The 12610-nt window shown below is 37.5% G+C and overlaps 1 protein-coding gene and 1 pseudogene across 1 annotated transcript in view; both read left to right on the forward strand.

Moving 5' to 3' along the window:
• Positions 1-12610, forward strand: part of LOC144642897 (uncharacterized) — a 112333-nt gene that overhangs the window by 38112 nt on the left and 61611 nt on the right. The window lies entirely within an intron of this gene.
• LOC144642958 (uncharacterized) lies at positions 9536-10629 on the forward strand (annotated as a pseudogene).

Here is a 12610-nt window from a genome sequence, read left to right on the forward strand (position 1 = left end):
GGGATTAATGTCAATGACATATCTACTATATCACATGGATTACAAATAGACTGAACTATAATATGATATAATTTTTTGGGAGATCGGAATGAAAATCACGTGACAATGACGTCACACAGGTTTTTGCTCTGAATCGAATTTTAGCCCGTAACCGCATTTTCTCTCGAGATCCTCCATGCTACGTATGCATTGGGTGTTTGCCTTTAGCTCTGCGGAGTTTCATCGAAATCTACAAGAGAAATTTTGAAATATCTTGGAATTTGTTTTTAGATGGTATAATTTATGCGTAAAATAAAGACAAGACTTCATACAAAGAAATTTGCTTCTTGTTTAACGAGAGGCTTTAGCCCTCATTCCTTTTAAAAATGTCCCTTATCTGATATCCAAACCGTTAAAAGTAGGTAGACTTGCGCGATTTCGAAAAATATTAAATATATGAAGCATAGTGAAGCTCAATGTTCAGCGCTATTTACCAATTTTACGCCTACTTTCGCAAAAAACGCGATTATTTCAAAAATCGTCGATGAATTTGATGCTCAATGAAAACTTCTAAGGTTGTCCGATATAAACGCAAAATTGAGTAAATATTGAAGCGATCTCGTAGTTTTGAATAATTTTGTGCTCTAGGATTTCCTATTGTCTCGAGTTGAGCACAACATCGAATTCCTGTGCACCACGTGTAAAATGACTACGCTTGGATATCTTCTGAAAGCTTTCCGAAATCTTTCCGAAATATTGTCCGTTTTAAAGAAAACAATGGAAAAGAAATTGTCACGCAACAGAACATGAAATCAGCGAAACTAAAAAAGGCCGCGGCGTACTGAATGCTACGCTAAAGAGATTTTTAAAAAAACTTTCACGAATTTTTCAGGGTCCTTCTACATAGCACCGGAAGATCCGTTTGGTAGGTTTTTCTGTTCAAGTGCAGCAAAGGTCAAAAATATTTTCTTACCCGGCCCTTGAACGTACAAGGGGGGAGAGGGGGTGGTCGGTCGGATGCCACCTCCCCTCCTCCTCGAAACTTTTTTATGATTTCGAAACGATTTAATCTATGATGCTAAAACGTTCAGTAGCTGTTTATTTATACGTCAACCAGGTGTTCATGATTTTTGGCGTTGCCAAAGCAACGTCATAATCACAGGCAAGATTCGCTAAATCTCGTCACTTTTAATATGTCTTTATTTTTAAAAAAGCCAACATTGCTTAATTACAACTTGATTTGTTTAACTTTACATTTTATTAACATTCTGCTGATTTTATTTTGTATCAATGTCATTATTCGTGACTTCTAAGAAAAAAGAGAAATCCAAGGTGGCGTATCCAAGATAACAGCTTTAATGACGTCATATGATGTCACACCCAAACAAACATTAAGCACCTCCCCCCCCACCACCCCTTCCTTTCCCACTTGTACCACCCTGGGGGTATGGGTTTGCTTTGCCATTAGTGCGTACTTCTCGTTCTCCATACCAAAGATTTACATTATTGAAACGGGTGACCCTATTTGCGGAATGACGGTATGACGGAATGTCACTTGTTTGCTTGCGGTCAGCTTCACCCCGGTTTGTTTGTGGTTAGCCTTCTCTACGGTTACCTTTCGGTTGGCTTTTATTTGTTGCTTAGCGATATACTATACCACCGTTCCGTCATTCCACCATTCCTTGGAATATGGTCACCCAAGCTGAACATAAGATGTACAAGAATCCACGCTTTAGTATGTTGTCCTTGTGGTAGAGAGTTATTTCGTTTGTTCTAAAATCCACCTACTTATCTTTTCTTTTCCATTCAGTTATTATGGTGTCTTCAGACTTCTGGCTTTCTCACCTCAGCACGATGCGTGGGAATATCAACACCATCTAATACCCCTGAGTGTGTATGGCGGCCTCGTCTTTGCAGCAGCTGTAGTAGCCGTGATCCGAGCATATCTCTTCTTCCACGCCTTTCTCAGATCATCGAAACGCTTCCATGATGAAATGGTGACTTGCCTACTTAAAGCTCCAGTTATATTTTTTGACACCAATCCAGCCGGACGAAAACTAAATCGATTTTCTAAAGAAAAAAAAAAGTATTTCCCAAGGCCTTTCTCTCTGCCATCCAATACTCTCTATTTGTGGGTGCAGCAACGTTGGTGCCTTCGATAACAGATATTTGGTTAAGTATCGTTTTACTGCCCATCTTAGCAGCTTTTGTGTTGCTAACACATTATTTTCTTAAGACAACTCGCGAGTTGAAGAGGTTGGAATCGATTTGCCGTACTCCAATCTTTTCGCACTTTTCAGAGACTGTGGATGGCCTAGACACTATTCGCACAAGTCAGGCTGAGGAACAGTTCATTGACCAGTTTTACAGGCGAGCATTTAAATTTGCTTCTAACCAGGTAATGAATAATAAAATGACCATAATTAACATGTAACAAGGCTATTTTTAAATACAACTGTGTCGAAAACCCCCTGCCAAAATCATAAACAATCGGGAATATATCGTTTCATAAGCGATTTCCAGTTACTGGAGTAATAAAGAGCTTACTCCAGTGCCTGTTACACAGCCCAGAATTTAAGAACACCCCTAGAACGTGTTCAAGGCTGAAATTTGGTTAAGAACAATTTTTTTTCTCCTATTTGTTGTAAGTGATAAATATATGTACAAAATGAATATATTTTTTATTAAAAATATGACCTGAAACCAACATTGTCATAACTCATTAACCCTATTCAGACCGGGGGGGGGGGGGGGGGCTTTGAGGCTCGCGCTGAATTTGAACTGTTATAACTTTTTTAAGATTAAACCAAGCGCTGCCAAACTGTCTGAGTTTTCCTAAAATTTAACTGGCAATGATTTGATAGGGTTGGTTGATGTGTCATGAACTTGACATCACCATGGCAACGGCATTTTGATAGGCATGTTTTCCCAAATTTGTAATTCGAGTGTTTCTGTTAATAAAAATCAACTAAAATGTAATTATGTTTATATTTTTACGGGTTTAAAGCACATTTTTATTGATTTTGAGTACTTTGCAGTAATTCTGGGTGGTTTTCTGGCATTTTAGAAAATTTTTGAAATCCAAGATGGCGGATCCAAGATGGCGGCTGTTTTGAAATAATGATGTTATTGTCACGTGGCATCCCACGTGGCGTATACCAAAAGAAAGATGTTTGGACATACAATACATGGTATAAGTTTCATTGTGATTGCTTTAATATTCTGGAAGTTATATAGGGGGGGCTTCCGAATCCCCCCCCCCGGTCTGAGAAGGTCCAAAAAAAGCCCGGTCTGAATAGGGTTAATGGTGACTTTAACAAGAACATTTAGCCTAGAAATGAATGAACTGCAATACCACTTTGTTTTTAAAATTTACAAAATGAGAACATTTTAAGAAGCAATTTTTATAACAATTATAACATTTTTTATAACAAAAAGAGTGTATTGAACGATGTGTTTATTATAATATATCTCGCTCTGTCAAGTTAAGCGCGAGCAAAGGGGGTCGTACTGTAGGAAATGGTCCGCACAAATTGACCCATCGCAGATGGCTTGCGTTCTATCCGAAAGGTAGACCTTTTTTTCCTGTGCGGAGCACCGCTAGATTTTGTCTATAAAATATTATTCCTTGATGACCAACACGCACACCGATTACCGAATTTGCGTTCAGGCCTTTAGAGCCTATTTTATTTTACTTAAAATTATTTCTCGTGGTAATAGTTGTTTCAATGTTTTTGTTCTTTGGCTTTTTAGTTTTGTTTGTATATCATATACTGCTTCCACCTTATGCAAATTCTACCAGATTCATCAAATACCATCTGAAAATGCTAATTTCTTTCTTACACCTTTGCAAATTTATAACCATTCAACAACTATGACGAATCAACCTACTTTTCCTATCTACAAATCCCCAAGAGGAATGTTGTCAAAGGTACATCATGTTTTCTGGTCTTCAAAAGATGCCATTGTTACTTTTTCTTTGGAATATTCACACTAAACCTGAAATGTCTCTCTCTTAATGTAAGAGGGCTAAATAAATCGATAAAAAGACGCTCCATCTTTAGGTGGCTTCACAAACAAAATAAGGATGTTATCTTTCTTCAGGAAACGTACAGCTCCAACGAAACCGCTAAAATCTGGGAAACAGAATGGGGCGGAAAAGTTCTTTTTAATCACGGAACATATCACAGCAGAGGAGTAATGATCCTATTTAACCCCAAATTAGATTGCCAAATTGACGAGGTAGTCCGAGATAAAAACGGAAGGTTTCTTAGCACAAAGATCACTCTTGATGATTGTCAAATCGTTTTAACCAATGTTTACGCTCCAAACGACACTAACCAACAAGTTCTCTTTTTTAAGGAGATTCAAAAATCTCTCAGCAAGTTCGCGCAAGAGAAATTTATTATTGGTGGTGATTTTAACTGCGCTCTTTCACCAAGTGACAAAGAAGGAGGGAATCCTACTTCAAAAAAACAATCCGTCATTAAAGAAATCGATAATTTATGTCACCTTTACAGTTTGTGTGACATTTGGCGCTCCTTAAATCCGACTGCAAAACAATTTACATGGAGAAACAAGTCTTTTAAGGTCCAGTGTCGCCTAGATTACTTTCTAATATCGAAAGAGCTTAGTAGCACTACAATCAAATGTGATATTTTGTACGCTCCAAATACAGACCATTCTGCGATACAATTACATCTATTAAGCGAAGAGTTGAAACAACAAAAGGGACCTGGCTTTTGGAAATTTAACTCTTCCCTTCTTGAAGATAAGCAATACGTTTCTGACTTGCGCAAAAACTTAACAAACTTCATAGAAAAGTACCGAGACGTTGAAGACTTAGGCCTAAAATGGGATCTTGTCAAAATGGAAATTAGAGGTTTTACTGTCAAATTTTCAAAAATCAAAGCAAGAAGAAGACGAGATGAAGAAGTTTTCCTCCAAAAGAAAATCAACGAATTATTTACAAAAGCCGAAAAGAATAGAAACAACAGGCCAATAATTTGTGAACTTAATTCTACTCGAGCTCGTCTAGAAAAAATAATGGCACTTAAAACTCGCGGCACCATCATCAGGAGTCGCGCAAGATGGCATGAACAAGGAGAACGCAACAACAAATATTTTTTAAACCTTGAAAAAAGAAACCACTCCAGAAAGTTAGTCTCTAAACTGAAGCTACCGAACGATTCTGTCATAACTAACCAGTTTGACATTTTAGAAGAACAAAGTAAATTTTATAAATCGCTATATACCTCGCAACACGCGGAAAATGTTAAGAAACCGGAAGAGGGCGTTTTCTTTAATCCCAGCAACATCTCAGCTTTATCGGACCATGAACAGGCTCTATGTGAAGGTTTGATTACAGAAAATGAGGCTTTCAAAGCACTCAAAGAATTTGCAGCAGCCAAAACTCCGGGTACCGATGGTCTGTCGACTGAATTTTTAAAATTTTTCTGGCCTGAGCTTAAATCTCTAATTGTTGAAAGTTTTAATTATGCTTTTCTTAACGGTTCCTTGTCGATATCCCAACGACGAGGTATAATTTCGCTTATTCCCAAAAAAAATAAAGACAAAACCATCCTTGAGAACCTAAGACCAATATCTCTTTTAAACGTTGATTACAAAATTCTCACTAAAGTTTTGGCTAATCGTTTAGAAAAGGTATTACCTAAAATAATAAATCCCGACCAAACCGGTTATGTGAAAGGGCGATACATTGGAGAAAATATCAGATTGATCCAAGATTTGATGTTCCATTTGGATAAAGAAAATTCGCCTGGCATCGCCGTTTTTGTCGATTTCCGGAAAGCCTTCGACACAATTGAGTGGAACTACCTGGAGAAGGCTCTCACACTCTTTAACTTTGGGCCCGATTTCCTACAATGGTTCAAGACTGTATATTCAAATATTTCTAGCTGTATTCTCAACAATGGTCACGCTTCTCACTTCTTTTCTTTAACTCGTGGAGTGAGACAAGGCTGTCCAATATCAGGCCTTCTTTTTGTTATTGGTCTTGATCTTCTCGCAAGAGCCATCAAAAATCACGATCTTATTAAAGGAATTACAATAAGAAACCATGAAATAAAAACCACCATGTATGCAGATGACACCACAGTCTTTCTTAGCGATACAGAATCTGTTCCCCATTTACTCGAACTGCTAAACCAATTTAAGGTTGTCTCCGGCCTAGAAGTCAATTCCACCAAAACCGAAGCTATGTGGCTCGGCAAATGGAAAAATAGATGTGATACACCTTTCAATTTTAAATGGCCCGTCGACCCGATCTGCGCTTTAGGCGTCTTCTTTTCCTACGACACCACAAAAGCGGATAAGCTTAACTTCGACGAAAAGTTGCGAAGTATGGAAAAAGTTTTGAATATTTGGAAAAATAGGAAACTGACTTTAATTGGCAGAATAAATATCGTTAAAACTCTAGCCTTATCCAAATTAATTTTCAACAGCTCTAACCTCAGTTTACCAAAGGACTTGCCTGACACGATCAACAACATGATTTTTAATTTTATTTGGGAAGGTAAACCTCCCAAAATAAAGAAAACTACAGTCATAGGACAAAAAAACAAAGGCGGCCTAAAAATGATTGACTTTAAGGTAATGGAAACCGCTTTAAAAATCTCATGGATTAACAGGATACACCAAAACTCTTCCTCCTCCTGGAAAATTCTCATTGAACATTTCTTTAGGCAACATGGCGGCCTTTCTTTCCTATTAAACTGCAGATACAATTCAAGGCAACTTGATCTAAACAATGCACCACCCTTTTACCAAGTGATATTAAAGCATTGGCATGAAAACAAACATATTATCTCAGAAGACAATATTAAACGGCAAAATGAAATTATATGGAATAATAAAAACATCTTAATAAACAAACACATGATCTATTTAAAACAATGGCACCAAAGCGGCATTACCTTTATTAGCGACTTGCTTGATGATGATTTTAGTTTCTTATCGCATACCACATTTCAACAAACTTTTCAGCTGAAAATCCCGTTCACAACTTATTATGGTCTAATAAACGCAATTCCACCAAGCTGGAGATGCGAAATCAAAGCAGCAAAAGACCAATTTGAAAACGAAAATGCGTCGCAAGAATCCCCTTTACGCAATATTATTAACACCCGTTCTGTTTATGCAGCTATTACGGATCATTACTTCCAACCTCCAACTGCTGAACAAAGACTTCTACGGTATGGTTTCTCCCAAGAAAGCCTAAAAAATGTTTACAACTTCCCTTTTGCAATTACGATCGAAACAAAGCTTCAAATCTTTCAATATAAAATCATCCATAATATACTTCCTACCAGGTATTCGCTTTTTCGTATGAATTTATGCGACTCTGAAACTTGTCATTTATGTAAAACGCAGCCGCAAACATTGCCTCATCTACTCTACCGATGTCCAAAAATTTCTAATTTCTGGACTGCATTTCAAAAGTGGTGGTCCGAAAAACAACAAAATACAATTACTCTTTCAGAACGCGATATCCTTTACGGCTGGCATGACAACGCCATACAAACAAAAGATATTTTAAATTACATATCACTTGTAGCTAAGTATTATATCTTTTGTACGACCCAAGACTGCGATGATGTACCTTTTGACGGCTTTCCTCCTTTTCTAAAAAACAGATTGGATACTCTACAACATATTGCAGTTAGAAATAAAACTATTAACAATTTCGAATTAAAGTGGAAAGACTTTATGTAAGCTTATTTCCTTGTTTATTTATTTTATATTTTTTCATTTACTTTATTTTCCTATGTACCTGTACCTTTATTTTCATATGTAAATTGTAACAGTTTATAAACTACGTAACTTAATTGTAACTTACGTCTGCTCTTTTTTTTTCTTACACTGTAACATTTGTACAATGTTAAAATGGCAATAAAGATATTAAAAAAAAAAAAAAAAAAAAAAAAAAAAAAAAAGGTATAAGAATTTCTTAGAACGGTCGGTTCCCCAACGTTTTCCATAGTTTTTAAAGAACATTCCTTATTTCCGATTTCGTGATAACGAGAAAATTGTTTTCAATTGTTATTTTCACAGATCTACATAACCGTGCGTTTTCTTTGGTAGGAGCAAGTGGCCGATGGTTTGGAGTTAGAATTGACCTCTTGTGTTTGCTTTTCATTGGTGTGGTAGCGATAGGTTCAATTCTTCTCTCTCACAATGCAGGTTAGTTGACTTTGATGCTGCGGTCCCTTTCTAATTTGTCAGGGATTTTACCAGATTTTTGAACAGCCAAAATTTATATTTGTGTCATAAAAAACCTAAAACTGTGTAATGGCCCATTTTTATTAACCATTGCTATATTAAAGCACTGAAACTGTTAACAAGCGTCTTTGGCTGCGTATGGCCTGGATGGAGGTGGATTGCAATTTGAAAAAAAAAGGTTTAACTTTTCAAGTTGTTTCCGCGCGTCTTCAAAAAATCGACATTTATAGCAATAGCTTGAACAGTTAAATTCAAAAATCTGCCACATCCCCGTGACGTTGCCCGTTTAACAAACAATCATTGTAAAACGTTTAGGTATAGCACAATGACGTACAGGGCCCTTTTCAATATCTGAAATATTTCACAGCAGCTTTAAAATGCAATCGTTAGTTTGGTTTGGAATTTCAGAGGTCGTATGTCGTTGAAAACCGCAATACCTGCCGTGCATAAGTTCAACCTGCCCCAGTTTAAAATACTGTAAAGAGTTGTGGACAACGATGTTTTGAAAAAGCCGGTTCTACGTTTTAAGCCCTTTAAAAATAACTCATTCCGTGCATTATTACTTTTTCCTTTGCAGCTTTAGCAGGACTTGCTCTTGTTTATGTGATAAAGACGACATACATTTCTCAAGTAGCTGTGAGGGAGTTTTCAAAGGTCGAAAGCTTGATGACGTCAGTAGAGCGCGTCATGGCCTATACGATCATTGACACTGAGACTGGATTCTCTTTTTTCACGCATCCCACAATGCTTTGCGCCTTGGGGGGTAAACAGCTGTGTTTTCCCTTTGCAAATGTTTCAGCTTAGCGTGTCAACATGGGAAAAAACGATTTTTGTTGCGCTCTTGGATGCTCCAACAGCCGTAAAACAAGAAAAGATGTAAAGTTTTATCGTATTCCAAAAGATATTAACCGAAGACAGGTTAATTGAAGAGAATTCGGCGAAAGAACTTCTCGCCGACTGTTAACTCGCTGCTGTGCTCAGAGCACTTCATTGGAGGTCAAAAATCGTATGAAATAGACAGTGCCTCCTATAACCCTTGTGTGTTTAAACACAGTCACAATCAGCCAAAGCCTTCAAGGTCGACAAAAAATAGCCTGAGGACGAAAAGACAGCGAAATGAAACGACGCCTTCGCGAAAAAAAAAAAAAAGGTAGGGATTTGTGATTTGACAAGTGTGAAATTGTGGAGTATATAATTTCTGAGTCCTGTTTTGTTTGTTTGTTTGTCTATTATTTTTAGCGGGTTGAAGCTGCAAAAGGCCGTCCGAAACCAAAGATTTGTACTCCCGAAAAACATAAATTGTGGAGCCAGTGTTTATCTGCGGACCATCCGTTAAAAGAGCACGACTACTGCAAGGGTCAGGTAGATATATGGTCACTGAATGTGGAACAGTCTATAGTAAATGAACTATTACAGCTTCACTGCAGAGTTAAAGAACTTGAAGAGGAAAATGAAAAACTCCGTTCGAAATGCCTTCTTTTAGAAGACTTAAATCTTGATGATAAGAAATTCCAATTCTGGACTGGATTTCCCAATTATGGAACCTTTAAAGCTCTGTTTGATTACCTGGAAAGTGTTGGAGCCTTAGAAAGATTAAGACACTGGAGAGGTTGTGAGATGTTTTCGAAAAATCGTGCTCCAGTTAATAAAGTAACTAGAACGACCAAATTAACCCCAGAAGAAGATCTATTCATGGTTCTTGTGCGTCTAAGAGTAGGGTTGACTGTAACTGACTTGGCATTAAGGTTTGGAATAAGCGAGTCAAGTGTCAGCAAGATCTTTACCTCATGGATCAATCTGCTGTACTTTCATTTGAAAGATTTGTGTGAAATGCCTGAAAGTGAAACAGATGGAAAGGCAAGGCAGTTTTCCAAATTTCCCTACTTGAGAGTTATTATCAATTGCACTGAGATATTCACTCAGAAGCCCTCCAGCCTACAAGCGAACAAAGAAATTTATTCAAATTACAAGGGTCACACAACTTTTAAATTCCTTGTTGGAATAGACCCTCATGGTGCTATTGTGTATGTCTCACAAGCTTGGGGTGGACGTACATCTGACAAACATATCACAGTCAATTCCCCAGGTTTAACTACTAAATTAAACATGGGTGATGAGCTTATGGCAGATAGAGGATTTGCTGTGCATGACTTGTTTGTTGACATGGGTGTGAAAGAGACCATTCCAGATTTCAAAGGGCAAGGAAGGTCTCAACTTAACAAAATGGAAGGAAAAGGATCAGAAAAAATTGCAGAAGCAAGAATTCATGTGGAAAGGGCAATTCAACGAATTAAAACATTTCACATTTTGGACAATGAAGTTCGCTTATGCATGGCTCATTTGGCTGAGCAAATTTTTACAGTCTGTTCTTACTTGATTAATTTTCAAAGCCCAATTTTACAGCAGTAAACTGATTATGGGGCAGTGCTATTTTTAATTAAGCAAACAACTAGTTTTAATATAAATTTATGGACGACAGAACATGTTTCCAGGTTTGGGGGGGGGGACTAGTGACTTGAAGTGGGAGGGGGGCTTAAGTGACTCTTCTCTTAGTAAGTCTTTATTTTTTTTCGGAAAAAGTTGGGGGGGGGGGGGGTACAGACCCCGAGCCCCCCTGGCTATGCCGTCCGTGATAATAACAGATAACTACCATACCTACCAAAGGAAGGTCTTTGAAAATTTCGAAGTGGAAAGGGGAGGGGGGAGGTGAGAGGGTCTTCAGAAGACAATTTGCTTTTTGTAAAAAAAAGTTGTTTAAGGCTACCCCTCACCATCACCTATTAACAGATGAAACTAGAGCTACCAAAGGGATGTATGTGTGTATGGTGGGGGGTGGGGGTGAGGTTTTTTGGGTTTAAAAACCCAAAACATTTCTGTGAGTGGTATAGTTTTTTTCTTGAACAGCACATTACAGCAACAGCACCTTATCTTTATTTCATAAAAATACAAAGAACAACAACAAGCTTTATTTGCATGACTACATAAGAATTTGGTAGTATTGCAAAAGCTTCTTAAATTTAAGTACATATTAAATAAAATTACAAAGAAAAAATGCTTGCCCTCTGCAGGTAGCATGCATGCTTTTTAAGGTGGGGACAAGACAACTACATTAACTTAGGTGACGGTAAATACACTAGAATCAAGTAAATTAGCAAATAATATCCCCAGCAAAATTCCAGTTATAAGCCCCCCGTTTATAAGCCTAACCTGGAAACAAAAAATACATCCGATTATAATTACTGTAAGCCCCTCCGAATATAAGCCCCCCCCCCCCCACCCCCTCTACAGGATGACAGTACTGAACAGGGCTTAATGTTGCTTTATTATGACTTTTTAACTTTAAAATATCTTTTGATCAATGCTGCCGTGACTCGTTTTGAAACATTTTTTATTCCGCTTATAGGGCCCTCCCAGATATAAGCCTCTCTGTTCATAAGTCCCAAAATCCCTTACGATGTTGTATAAGCCCAGGGTCTATAACTGGAATTTTATGGTATTATGTGAAGGATTTCATTTCAATCTGTGCTTATACCTTCAAGTCATTATTTCCACATACAAATTCTCCTGATTAAACTTCATGCATTTTCTTATAGCACAGCTGGGAGAATTTGTTGAAAGGTCAAAGCTTTTTCCTGTTTGGAAGCCATTTTATTAATTCTTATAACCTCTTCTCTTGATGAAGTATTGATACTGTTAGGAGAAATTTGATGATGGTCACTCTTGGGACTTACATGTAAAGGGTCAACAGTTCAAGTGTGTTTTATTTCTCACTGGTATTCTTTGATTCATAGCAGATGTTACTACAATAAAATTAGTCTGACTATTTCAATTTGAAAAAATGTTGAAAAAGAAAAATATTGACAGCAGAATATTTTAACTCCAAATGATATGACTTTAATACCTGGTACTCATCAGTCAGTAAGGCTGATAAAGTTTCAACATTTTTGACATATTATATTTCTGCAGAAATACCACTACAGGGTAGAGTTACTGGTCTTTAAGAATAGCAGGCAGGTAGTGATTGAAATAAAACTCAGTAAGCTTTGGCAGCCACTCAGACTCCCATTTGGGTTTTTGAAAGTAAATTCTTTCAACAAACATGCCATTTAGGCCAAGATGAGGATCTGTTAACAAGGCAAAGTCAAACCATTCCATACCCGACACCCCTTCCTGACCCTGGACCTGGTAAAAGTAATTGTGGTTTTCATCGAGCTTTAGATTGCCATCTATTATTTTAAGGCAGAAAGATTTTTTCTTGCCTTCTGTAGGGTTTCGCTTCATTTGAAATGCCTCCATGGGCGTCATCCCCTGTGCTGACTCGATACATTTCACCTCCAAACCACCAATTGATGGCCTGGAATTGGGATCATAAACAACCCTGTCTGGCGAA

This window comes from Oculina patagonica, chromosome 2 (genome assembly GCF_052425735.1).
Source record: "Oculina patagonica isolate OP01 chromosome 2, crgOcupat, whole genome shotgun sequence".
Lineage (NCBI taxonomy): Eukaryota > Metazoa > Cnidaria > Anthozoa > Scleractinia > Oculinidae > Oculina > Oculina patagonica.